The 13473-nt window shown below is 38.1% G+C and overlaps 1 protein-coding gene across 4 annotated transcripts in view; it reads left to right on the top strand.

Annotated features, from left to right (window-relative positions):
• Positions 1-13473, top strand: part of DIP2C (disco interacting protein 2 homolog C) — a 589927-nt gene that overhangs the window by 72285 nt on the left and 504169 nt on the right. The window lies entirely within an intron of this gene.

Raw genomic sequence — 13473 nt, 5'->3', positions numbered from 1 at the left:
GGAGTACCTAAAAAGTTGTGGGGTTTTTTTTTTGTTTTTTTTTTTTTTTAGAAAAAAATATAAGTATATTGGAATTGACCAGCTCTACTAACAACACAATGCTAAATTCTACCAATTATCTCTCCTGGTAATACTCTTGCTCACAGTATAAATGTATACTAAAATGAAAAATTAGATATTTCTTTGAAGGATAATTCATAAATATATTTATACATTTATATGCATAAATCTACTTTCAGTGACTTTGGACCTATCTACCTGCTTATTTTTTGTCTTGAAAACTGGATAAGGATAAGGATTAAGCATTCCTCATAAGCCTGTAATGAAACTTTTATGACAGTTCTTGGGAGCAGAGTTGAGGTTGCTGATAATACTTGGTACTATATGAGATCAACACTTCTCTGCTCCATGCAACAACTTTTTTATTCTTCCAGAACAGTTTACTGGTATTATATCTGTCTGCTTTCCCTCCCTTCTCCTCCCCCTCCCCCTCCCTCCCTTCCACTCTTTTAGAACCTGGTTTTCTCTGTCTCTTCTAGGCTAAAAGTACCCACTCATCCATTACTTATCATCCTCCCCGCCCAGTTCTTTTCGCCTGCTATTTCCAACCTTGGTTGACTTACCCCTTCCTTAGGTAGCCTGGTGGGTGCTTGTTGCATTTTACAAAGCATAAGAAAATATTTTAGCACGATTTCCATCAACACCTATTTCTATTTGCCCCTCAAAAGAGTTAACTCTTCACCAGAGGGATTTCTTGTTTATCTCTCAGCCTGTATTTTGTCTTCCTAGCCACTCAGCTGAGCCACACTTTCAGTTCAGATGTCCATTGAAGTTGGTCATGGCTGAGGCCTCCCATTGTAGCTGCCAGCATTTTACCACATTGGTGTTGGATTTAGCTTGGATACCCAATTGGCTTAATCTGCTGCAGCTCAGAACTCCTGAGCTCAAGTGATCAATCAGCCTTAACCTCTCTGGTAGCTGGGAGGACAGACATGCCTACCTGCCTTCTAGTTTCTGCTCTCACTGCCAGCATTCTAGTCCAAGCCCTTCTTACATCTTATTTAGACTATTAAGAAATGCTCCATTCTTTCTTTCCTTTTTTTTTACATCACTGTCATTTCCTCACTATTCCCTCCCTCCCCCATTAGAACCCTTCCTTGTAACACATACATGCAATTAGATAAAATAAATTACACTGTGTCTGAAAGCACTTGGCTCCTATTCATAGTTCCTTATGGTACAGAAATATTTTCTTACGTTTCTGTACCAATTTGTTTAACCAGCCTTCCATTGATAGGCATTTATTTTGTTTCCATCTTTTCATTGCTGTAAAAGGTTTTGCTACAAATGTTTTGTTGTTTATAGGTTCTTTCTTTTTATGACTGACCTCCTTGGCAGTATATGCTTAGTAGTGAAATCTCAGGGTCAAAGGGCATAGGCATTTTAGTAATTTTCCTCAAATAATTCCAAATTGCTTTTCAGAATAGTTGGAGAAATTCACAGCTCTACTAACAACTGATTAGAGTGTGTGCCTTTCCACAACATTGCGTCTTTTCTTCTTTTGTCATCTTTGCTAAAAGAAGTAACCCCTCAGAGTTGCCTTGATTTGCATTTCTCTTATTATTACTAGTTTGGAGTGGTCTGTCATGGTTATTAATAGTTGGAAATTCTTTTGAGACCTGTTTTTTAGTATTCTTTTACCACTAAACCATTGGTGAATGGCTTTTGGTCTTATATATTTGTGTTAGTTAGCTTTATATCTTGGGTATTAGATCTTTGTCAGAGATACTTAATGCAAAGACTTTCTCTCCTCCTTTCCCCCACCCCCAGTGTTTCCCTTCCTCTCCTACTTGTGTTAATTTTGTTCCCTCTTTATTATCAGACTGAGTTTATTCTTACGTGGAATCTCTGGGGACAGAGCCCACCAGACTTCTTGGTTCTTTTGTGTCTCTCTTAGTGCTAGAAATATTAGTAGCTGTTGAGTAAATGCTAGTTGGATGAGCTTGAAACTAATTCAGGTAAAATATATTATTCCAGCTTCTTTGTGAAGATCCTTTGAAGAAGCTTGAAGAAAGCTCAATTTTGAAGTTATTTTAAGCCCTTTCTTTTAGTAAATGTGCTCTAACACCTAGAGGTGCTAAGTACTGGTTTCCTACTCTCATTTCAGCTACTTTGCTTGTTGTTAGGATGGAAAGTGGCACATTAAAGGTACATTTATTATATTTAGTCACATTTGAAACTCAAGCTTAAGTGTCCCAGTTCTTGGTCCGTATTTAAGCAGTTGTGAATGGTACCTCTCCTAGAGATTCCTGCTATTTGATAAAGTTGACAGCCCCCTGAGGAAAATTGAGAGCTTTTCAAATTTGGAAGGCTTCTCCAGAACTGCAGGCCCTACCATCTGATTTGGTACGGTTGTCCCTTAGCAGATAGACAGGACTTTGGAAAAAGACTTTTAAAAATCTCGATGTGTTAGCATTAAAGAAAAACATGTCGGAAAGACTTGTTTATCTTGCAATGACAAGGACGGGGCAGGATAGCCATTGAAAGAGCCTAGAGATCTTAGCATGCCCTGGAGTTCAGTAAAATGACTATGTAGGGGGAGCTTGTTTATTTTAAACATTTTGGAATCTTGTTTTAAAGGCTTACTAGTTTTGTGGGCAGCTAGGTGGCACGGTGGATAAAGTATGGGGCTTGGAATCGGGGAGACTCATCCTTATGAGTTCAAATCCAGCCTTAGACGCTTACTAGTTGTGGGATCCAGGGCAACTCCCTCAACCCTATTTGCCTCAGTTTCCTCATTTGTACAATAAGCTGGAGAAGGAAATGGCAAACCACTCCAGTATCTTTGCCAAGAAAACCCCAAAAGAAGTCATGAAGAGTCAAACATGACTGAACAACGAAGTGATTTATTTTATTTTGTACTGACCTGGGATTCTATCAGCATGGGGAACTTTACTGATATAAATTGGCAACTCACTTATAATTGAGTTTTTCCTTATACACTGAGAGGTTATGTGACTTGCTCACAGTCACCTGGCTAGTTTTTCTCAGAGGCTGGGCTGGAATTCGTGTCTTTTTCCCTTCAGTCAGTCTTCTAGTTTCTCTGCAAGGCTGCTTGGTACATACTCATTGCTTAACAAACGTTTGCTGAATTGAATCAAACTGAATTTCTGAACTTCTTATCCTAATATATACCTGAAAAATAAATCTGACTTATAGGTGTACCCCATCCTTACTCTTGAGATCTTGCCATGGTCAGTTCATGTTTAGATGCTGCTCAGGACCAGACATGCCATCTATTTTCTAAGTCAGTAATATTATTATTAATAATAGTAGTACTATAGCAGTAGTGATTTCCATCTTATCTAAAGTTTGAAATGTATGTAGTTGACAGAGAAATTTGAAAGTACCTGATGATAAGCTCAGCCACTGATTTTATTTCTTGCCTGAACTAATTCATCTTGCTCTGCCAATGGCAGGATTTTGATTGCAAAAGCATCAGGGTTCTGTTGTTGCTGGCACATTGGCAATGACCTTAGTCAACTTGGCTACCTTTCCAGTGTGGAAGGTCAAAGTGCTGTTAACTCTTTCACCTCTTCTCAGGGATCCTTGGAATGCTGGCCCAAGTTGGGTTTATTTTAAAATGCATGGCCTGGCACTTTGCTCTGTTAGACTCACTTGATGTCATTCTCTGATTATTTTTATTTATGTGGCCTAACTCTCCTCCCCCTGGGGCAGAGACTATGGTTTTTTTGTTTGTTTTTTATTTATTTTATCTTTACCACAGTTTCTGGTATAATCAGGACACTTAAAAACATATAGGCTGATGGTATAGTACTCTCTCTTGGACCCTTCCAAAGCAGGCTGACTTGTTAGAAATAATAGAAGTCCCTCATTGTGGCATGGTTTGACACCATATAATGTGGGTCCATGGTCTCTCAAGACAGTACAATGACTGTGGGCTATAAACCAGTGCTTTCTGTGGTAAGTATAATAAATCAGGTCTTTTTTCTTATTTAGAGTATTTGTAGCTGCTTGAAATTTTACTTTTTATATTTTATAGGTGCTTTTATTAGGAACTCCTGTTTTTTTGGTATTAGATAGTCAGGAATACTTAATAAAATTGTACTAATACCTGATAATCACTATGGACCTGAAAACTTCCTCTGGCCCTGGACTGAGCCGAATTAAAGAGGTCTTATTAATTATTCATCATGACATTTTCTGTTATTTCACTTTAATTACTCAACTCTGTGTAATTAACCTTTTCATTTAGTTAGAGTAAAGCATTTAACATTAAGTAGGGATATAATTACAACTATTAAAAAAAGTATATGGAAGTCTTAAAATTATTAAATAGGTAGAACAACCATTTGTTTCAATTCTTTCCTGAGATTTTTTTCCCCCTTATCAAGAAGCATCCCAATTGAAAAAGAGAGCAGCGTAGAGAGGAAAGCAAATGGTTTAGCAATATGCTGAATGAAAATAGCTGTTCTGGTTACTTCTTTTATTCAGTATGCATTTTGACATCTTCAATCGGTGGTATAGTCTCAATTTGTTATGTTTCATTTTGTTAGGACTAAGGATGAAAAAGGATTGGTAAGAACCTAGTTCAGATCAAATAAGAGTGAGCCAGGCTGGGAAAAGAAAAACATTTTAGAGGTGATGGTTTCTGTTTATTGAATCAGGTTGGCCCTTGTCAGTCTGAGATAATGGCTGCCTTTCTTATGACCTCTTGATTGGACCTTTGCATCTGACCTCAGAGTAGGGGTTAGAACCATGATGTCATGGCTCATGTTCTTCATTCCTTCTTCCATGTTGTGGTCCTTTCTGGGATTCTATAATTTCCATGTATATCTAACTGTGGTGGCTAATTACCAAGGCACAGAGTGGTATGTAGGCTTTAGATGTGAAGCTCAGTTAAAGAATAGGTTGAAATTCTTAGAGTCAAAAACAATTATGGAAATGAATTCAAAATAAATAAGTAAATATGCTTGTGAAAGTTCTAGTCTAGCTCCATCATAGATCTCAAAGGCATTATTTACTCTATAGTCAATAATAATATCTATTTTTGCAGCTTATTTTATTTGGGAACCACGTAACAAAAACATAGGGAAATTCTAGATGTTACAGGCCAGTCTTCAAATCATACAGTCTTAGATTTAAAATGAAAAGAGAGGCAAAACTGAAATCAGAAAAGGAAAGGAAGAGAGAGAGAGGGAGAGAGGGAGAAGAGACAAAAAAAGGGACAAATATTGGAAGCAGAGAGCACTCTGGGGGCTAATTAAAAGCACTGATGAAATGAATGGCCAATTGCTTTTGTCCTTTTTTTAAGGGATAGATCAGGAGCTTTGCAGGGAGAACTTAAAAGGAAGATGACAATCACTTGTGCTGAAGTGTTCAGGTTTTCCATGATTCTTGTTGACATATTTCAGAGGTTTAGCTACAATGCAGGATTAATTACAAACCAGAAGAAAAATAGCATCACATGCAAATAATGGCTCCCTCATCAAACTGAAGCTTATTTCATTTGACTTATAGATCTTTTTTTTCCTTGGCTTTTTGGTGAGGCAATTGGTGTTAAGTGACTTATCTAGGGTCACACAGCTTGTAACTGTCAAGTGTCTGAGGTCGAATTTGAACTCAGGTCCCCCTGACTCCAAGGCCAGAGCTCTCCACTTCACCACCTAGCTGCCCCCTTGAGTTTGACTTAATTTCTGTAATCTTAAAATAAAAACCAAATGATTCATTCTTGTTTTTCTGAAAGTGATACATTTTATTTGGACACAACTGTTGTTTCCCAGATTTCCTTAGAGTGAGAGGATTTGTATTGAAATCCTGCCTCACCTAATTATTACCTGGGTGATTTTGGACAACTAATTTCTCCTGTCTGAAACTCCGGTTTCTCATCTATGAAATTGAGACGACTGTTTAGATGGCTTCTGATGTCTCTTCCAGCACTAGAATTGTGGTTCTATGATGGACAAAAAGGAAGGATTCGTCCTTGAACTTGGGCATTATGGTACTCAATTTGAGTATTCTATTTGACTAGTGTTATCTCTGTGCGACCTTTTTTATGTTGTTACAGTTATATGTGCTATTTTTTTGATTCTGCTTTTTTCACTCAATATTCCTTCTTATACGCCTTCCCATGTTTCTCTGAATTCTTCATAGTTATTATTTCTGATAGTGAGGTTATGTTTCAGAACTTTCATATGCCATAACTTATTCATCCAATGCCCAATTATTGGGCACGTATTTTGTTGCCAGCTTTTTGTTATTACAAATAATGCTGCCAGCGGCATTAAAAAAATATGAGTCTTTTCTCACTACAAATGCCTCTTTTCTAAATCAGGAGCTACCATTTGAGTCACTGTATGCTTTTCTGCCCTATTAGATTTACAGTTTACAAAAATCTCTTTCTAAACCATTTTTGGAACAAAAACTCTGTGGCCATTTACCAAGGGAGCTCGGTGGTAACCTTTACAATTTTATTGCATTTCCTCCCAATACAGAATTCATCAAAGTTCATTTCCTTTAAATAAATAAGTCTCTACTCCAAAAGAAACTTTATTATAAACAAATTGCTGTATTTTCACTCCTTTCCCCACTTTTTTTGGGGGGGAGGGGGCATCTTATTTACCTATTTGGTACATGTAAAGCAATCACAAGCAAATCAGGACTTTTAAATTGGGTATATGTCAAAATTAAAGAGATTCTTGTGTGGTTTTTTTTTTGTTTTTGTTTTTTTTTTTAGGGTGAGGCAGTTGGGGTTAAGTAACTTGCCCAGGGTCACACAGCCAGTAAGTGTCATGTGTCTGAGGCTGGATTTGAGAGATTCTTATTGCTTTAACCTTTGTGAAGCGATCTTTCTGCTCTTCCCAAACCTGTCTTTGTTCATCCCTTTGTCTGACCCTTCCCAACATCCAACAAGCATGACGTATGATGCTCAGCAGTCTTTGAACTGGTTGATTCGAGCAGCTGGGGTCATCAACCAAGTTCACCTGAAGCACAGGCCCTTGGATGGAGGATGGAGAAGTGTCCAGGTGCAGTCCCACTTCAAAAATGCATTTGAAGGTAGAAACCTATTATTAGCCTTTTTTTAATGAAAAAAGCACTCTGCAGAACATTTAGTTTAGCACTCAGCTCCTACAAGTTGCACATTTCCCTCTGTGTGCATTTAAAAAAAATGACATTTTCTGTCTGGTAACCAGTACCCTTGCTAGCTCTCAGTCATTGTCATGCAGCTTTATGTTAATTTGACTGAAATGGCCAGATGCAGGAATGATTCTAAGCATGTTTGTCCCCAAACTGTGCCAGTTTCTGAACGTCTAATAAAGGGTGGGCTTTTGTAAAGTGCGTTCAGGGCTCGAGCTGTTCTTTAATGGGGAGCACAAATGGTGAGCAATAGAAAAATGACTGCGATTTGAAATGTGAGGATTTTTATATTCATATTGGACTTTAGGTGCCTAATTGCAAAAAAAAAACAAAAAAACAAAACCAAAAACAAATGGATACTTTGCAAACTCATTATCCCATTATTGCTTGCTTATTTACCTTATTTGTCTTTTTTAAATGTTATTGTTGCTTTTTGTTTTTATACCACAATCATTTCTCTTTTTTCCCTCACTCCCCCTCTCCAACTTGCCCCTAGCCTGCACCCCAGAGAATTCTTCCTTACAGTCAAGTGAGCAAGCCTTGATTAAGTGTCTACTATGTGCCAGGCACTGTGCTAAGAGCTGGGAACATAAAGAAAGTCAAAAACTAGTCCCTGCTCCCAAAGATCTCATGGTCTAATGGAGGAGTCAGCGTGCAAAGAATTATGTTCAAACAAGATAATACATTGGCCATCAGTTAGAAGTTGGGCCATCGAGTGAGCAAAGTGAGAGCCACAGCAAAGAGGCCAGTGTCCCTATCAGGGTGGGGAACCTGATTCCTCAAGGCCACATGTTGCCCTTTAGGTCCTCAAGTTCGGCCCTTTGATTGAATCCAAAAGAGTATGTAGAGGGGAGTAAGTCTGAAGAGGTCTGGAAAGGTCTTTGAAAGCCAAACAGAGGATTTTCTATTTGAACCTAAAGATAACAGGGAGCTTCTGGAGTTTATTGAAGGAGGGGGAAGGGTCACATGGACATTATTTGTAAGCAAATCCCTTCCTCCACTCCAATCCAAATTTTTAAGCAGAGCTAGGTGACTCAGTGAATTGAGTGCAGCATCTGAAGTAAGGAACAGTCATCTTCCTGAGCTCAAATCTGACTTCAAACACTTACCAGCAGTGTGACCCTGGACAAGTCACTTAACCCTGTCTGCCTCAGTTTCCTCATCTATAAAATGAACTGGAGAAAGAAGTGGCAAACCACTCCAGTATCTTTGCCGATTCAACCCCAAATGGGGTCATGGAGAGTTGGACGGGACTGAAAAACAACTTGAGCAAACTGACAGAAAGGGTCAGTTTTTTTGACTAGGTTTATTTGTTACCTTTCACATCTATAATCCCCACCTCTCTACACTGAAAAGAGTAACATGTTTCTTTATCAGTTCTATAGGCCTGAGACTTCAGTAAGATTCATCAAAATTGTCTTCTTTTTTGATGTTCTTATCAATTACTTCATTGTAGGCATATTATTTTCTTGTTTCTTTTTTCAGTCTGCATCATGTCATACAAACCTTCCCATGTTTCTCTGAATTCCTCATATTTGTCATTTCTTATACTACAGTAGTATATCCTGTTATAGCTATGTGCCACGATTTGTTCAGTCACCCCAATTGATGGTCTTACTTAGCTCCCCCCATTTCTATTTTGGCTAGATCCTTATTTTTGATAACTGTAATTTAATAAATAAATTTAATAATAATAAACAACTAAAGGATTGGAATGGAATTCAGAGGCCCATACTTGGGCCATTGGTAAGATTTTTTTGCGTGTCCAGAAAGTCAGTTTGATGGGGCAAAAGGTATGGTAGCAACCTCTTAACCTTAGAAGTTAGTTCACTTCTGACTTAGTCATAGTCCTGTTCTGGAGCAGAACTTTAGGATTCAACCTTAGAGTGTGTTTGTTGGTAAGTGGGAGTGAGGTTTGCACCTTGTAATCTAGAACTTGCTATGAGTATTTAAAATGCCTACTCAGTGAACTGGAATTGAGACAGAAAAAGAGAATGTCCTTTCCTTGTATCATGGCTAACTTTAGAGCAAAAGTTCGTTAATACTTTCAGGTAGAAGAGCAGCAAATGTTTGGTTTCCTTAGACCACCATCTTTGGGATGGAAGACATAACTCCACTTTAGTGTTAGAAATAAAAGAATCCACTCTATCAAATTAATTTCTCTTGAGTTCATAGAACTGAAAAAAGCCAAATTACAATTTATTAATCAAAATAATTACTTAGTAGGTCTTGTTTTAACTAGTGATAAAAAATTAGTTTTCATGTATGAGTGAGGAAGCCAGTTTAAAAATAAGAAGCCAGTTTAAAAATAATTAATAACTAATACCACTGCCATACATTTACAAAATACTTTTTTTTTTACAGAGCACTTCATATTAATTATCTTGTTTGATCCTCCAAACAGTCCCGTGAATTAGGTAGCCAGGAAAGATATTCTTATCCCAGCTTTACAGATGAAGAAACTAAGCCTCTAAGAAAGTGTGACTCATTCAAGCTGACATGAGTGATTGAGTGGCTGAGTTAAGACCAGAAGCCAACTTTACTAACTCCTAATGTTGTGCTTTCCCCAACTATACAAAACAGTCTTTGAATTAACCAAGAAATCAGCTTGATAACATTTAGGAGAAGGCATTAAGAAGGTACACCCAACTCCAGGAAAATGGTTTCCAGAAAATTTGCTAATTGTGAGAGATCAGATTTATATTAGATAATGGCAGTGGGAATTTTAAAACCAAACTCGTTATTTCAGAGAGTGTGAGAACATACAAAATCAATATAAAGATTAGATGGTAGAAGAATTAATGAAAGGACCAGAAAGAGTTTCCATGCTGGGCATTAGAATGGGATGATTGGAGGTGAGCCAAGCATTAAAGGGTGAGCTTTGCCGTGAGATCACAAAATGACAGGATGCTTGGCAGGGTTAAGCCAGTCAAGTTCAGTTCCAGTTCACCTCATACCTGGCACAAGAGACGGTTAGTTTTAATCCATCAACAAATTTCTACTGAATACATGCTACATGGAAGTTATTGTTGTCAGTACTACGGAAGGAGGCAAAGCATTTCAAGCCAGCAGCTCTGGTCTCTTGGAGTTTACAGACAGTAGAGGAGGTAGACATCGGTAATACAAAGGATGTCACAAAGCAAGATGTGATTGTCAGATAAGTGGGAGTAGGCTGTAAGTTCTATGAATTAGAATTTAATGAATTTGATGGGTGTGAACTGAGTGTAGGCCCCTTGATAATTGTATGACTGGAGGAACTTCAACCACAACTTAATAGTTTAGCAGAGATGCCAGTTTATTAACAATTAAGATATATTGGCATTTATTGTGGAGAGGTACTAGCAATTACCATGTTTCATGGAGGACAATCCGTGCTTGGCCCATTCAGGTTTTGTTTCTGAGCTTGAGTTATCTATAGAATAATTTTCTGTTTTATATTTGTAGCATCATAGATTTAAAGTTATAAGGCATTTATAATTAGTCAATTATTAAACAGGCATTTGTTAAGGGCCTGCTATGTGCCATGCACTGTGTTAAACAATAGGAAGAGAAAGGCAAAAAAAAAGTATCATTTAGTCCAACCTCTTAATTTTTCAGATGAAAAAACTGAGACCCTAGTTAAGTGAATTGCCCAAGGTCACATAGCTAGTGGTAAGTGGTAGTAGGGCTGGGATTTCTGACTCCAAATTCAGTGTTCTTTTCACTATAAAACATGGTGATTGAATGGAAACTCAGAGTGGGAAGCAAATTAATACCTTAGCTAGCTGGGCCTTACCATAGCTGATCAGGATTCCTGACTTGATAAAATACAAACCTCATAGCTTGGCATTTAAAGCCTTTCACAGTCTGACTCCAGTCTATCTTTCCAGACTTATTTCAAATGATTTCCCTTGCCGCACTGACCTGCTTTCTTTCATTTCCATGATTTCATTTGTTAAAGAACAGCCCCATAAGGTAGATAGGGTAGGGAGTATTATCTCTATTTCATAGTGAGGACCTGGAGGTTTGGAAAAGTTAAGTGTATTGCCTATGGTTAAATGATGGAACTGGGACTGAGGCCCATGGCATCATAGATTTAGGGTTGGAAGGATCCTGGGAGGCCATCTAATCCCATCCCCCTCATTGTAATGATGAAATCAGTTACTCAGTGTTAGATCCCTAGTAAGGACAGACTTACTATGTGTAAGTAAGCAGCTGCAGGGCACAGTGAGTAGAGCTCTGAACTTGGAGTCAGGAAGACCTGAGTTCAAATTCAGCCTTAGACACTTCCTAGCTGTGTGACTGGAGAAGGAAATGGCAAACCACTCCAGTATCTTTGAAAAGAAACCTCCATGGACAGCATTGGTGTGCTATGGTCCATGGGGTCACAAAGAGTCGGATATGACTGAACAACTGGACAGTGACATGCTGTGTGACCCCGAGCAGGTCACTTAACCCTGTTTGTCTCAGTTTTCTTATTTGTAAAATAGAGAAAATAATAGTAGATAATAATAATAAATAGTGAAGATAAAATTTGATAATATTTGTAAAGTGTTTAGCATAGTACCTGGCATCTAGTAGATGCTTAATTTATGCTTGTTACAGAGAGAAAAAGAGAGGGAGGGGAGAAGGGGGTGAGGGGGGAGAGAGAGAAAGAGAGAGAGAGAACAAGCAAGCAAGCAGGATTGAGATTCAGACCTAGGTCCTTTTAATACAAATCCAATCCATATCTTTCCATTGCATTGTGCCAACTTGCAGGTTCTTTCATCTCATGCATGTATTCCTTTTCTTCTCATCTCTCAAACTCCGTAGCCTACGTTGGTCTCCATACTCCTGATGTCTCGTGGTCTTGTTGCTTAGCCTACAGGTAGGTCCTCAGCAGAATCTAGACCACCCTGCCTCAATCTGTGCACAGCCCTTGGGGTTCCTTACTACTCCAGGCATCTCTGAGGACTGTCAGTTTGCTGTCCCATGCCAGCTTCTAATGTACTTCAGAAAACAAACATCCAATCACCAGTTTAGAGCTGGAAGGGGGTATTTGAGATGACCTACTCAGATCTCCTCAGTTTTCAATTTAGGACATCAGGTCCCAGAGGGCTGAAGTGAAATTGCCCAAGATCACACAGGCTGCAAGTAACATACATTTATATCAAAGTGACATGATTTCATTGGAAAATAAAAAATAAAGCAGAGTTGATCCTTTTGTTCATACTATTTCTCCTGTCTAAAATATCCACCCTCCCACTCTTTCTTGGAACCCACATCTCAGCTAGTTTTCAAGGCTAGTTCAATGCCTTTCCATTCCATGAAGTCTTCCCCAGCTGCTCCAGTTTGAAATGACTTTACTCTGCTCAGAACTAATAATACTAATTATCTATATTGCTTACTTGATGATTAATAAATTTCACATAATTCTGGTAATACATTTTAAATTCTTATATGATAGTTTAACTGTTTATGAATTTATGACTTGTCTCCCCAATAAGATTGGTTTTTAGTTCTTGGTTTTAATAACTGATATTTATGTTGTTCTTTAAAAGTTCATAAAGTGCTTTGTATAAATTACCCAATTTCAGTGACCATGAGATTATCGCATCCAGTTTACAGATGAGCAAACAGATCAAAGATGTCACAAATGGAACCCAGGTCATCCTGTTTCTAAGTCCAACACTCTATACCCTGTGCCACCTTGGCTTCCTTTGTCTTATCCATGCTCTAGATGAGTGTGGGCTCCTCCTATGTGTTCACGTATGGTGTTGATATGGGATCTGAGCTTTATCTTGTTGTAATTACATAATTCTAGCTGGTGACTTTTTTTCCCTTCTCAATATTCAAGCCAATTCTGACACTGTACCTCAAATGGGCCTGGAATTATGAGTTATTGTTGGACCATTGGGAACAGTGTTGATTTCTTTCGGCAGGAGGAAGTCTAATGGAGAGACCCAGACACCTCAGGAATCTGCATGCTTGGGATAGGCGTATTCCCCAGATTGGAGACTCGGTATTCCTGGCAGCTGCTTTATTAGGCCTCCAGCAGGTGCCACTGGAAGGCATTGCTAATAGAAGTCCTAAAATAATTTCAAAGTACCATTCTTTTTTTAAAAAAATGTATTGAAAAACCTCAAAGGAAGAGAAAAGAAACAGACAACCTGAAAATATATAGCAATTTTTGGAGTTTTTATATTTGATGGAAATAATTTCTTTATTGAAAGATGGCAAGTTAAATGAAAATTTAATGAACATTGGGCATGACTGGTAGAAAGAATCATAATGATAATGACAATACAACAGACTCTTTGTTTTATTTTCCTGTCTTTTCAGGTATATAGTAAATTT

The sequence above is a fragment of the Vombatus ursinus genome, unplaced genomic scaffold (assembly GCF_900497805.2).
Source record: "Vombatus ursinus unplaced genomic scaffold, bare-nosed wombat genome assembly UNPS02014852.1, whole genome shotgun sequence".
In the NCBI taxonomy this organism is placed as follows: Eukaryota; Metazoa; Chordata; class Mammalia; order Diprotodontia; family Vombatidae; genus Vombatus; species Vombatus ursinus.
This window is presented reverse-complemented; position numbering and strand designations above follow the sequence as displayed.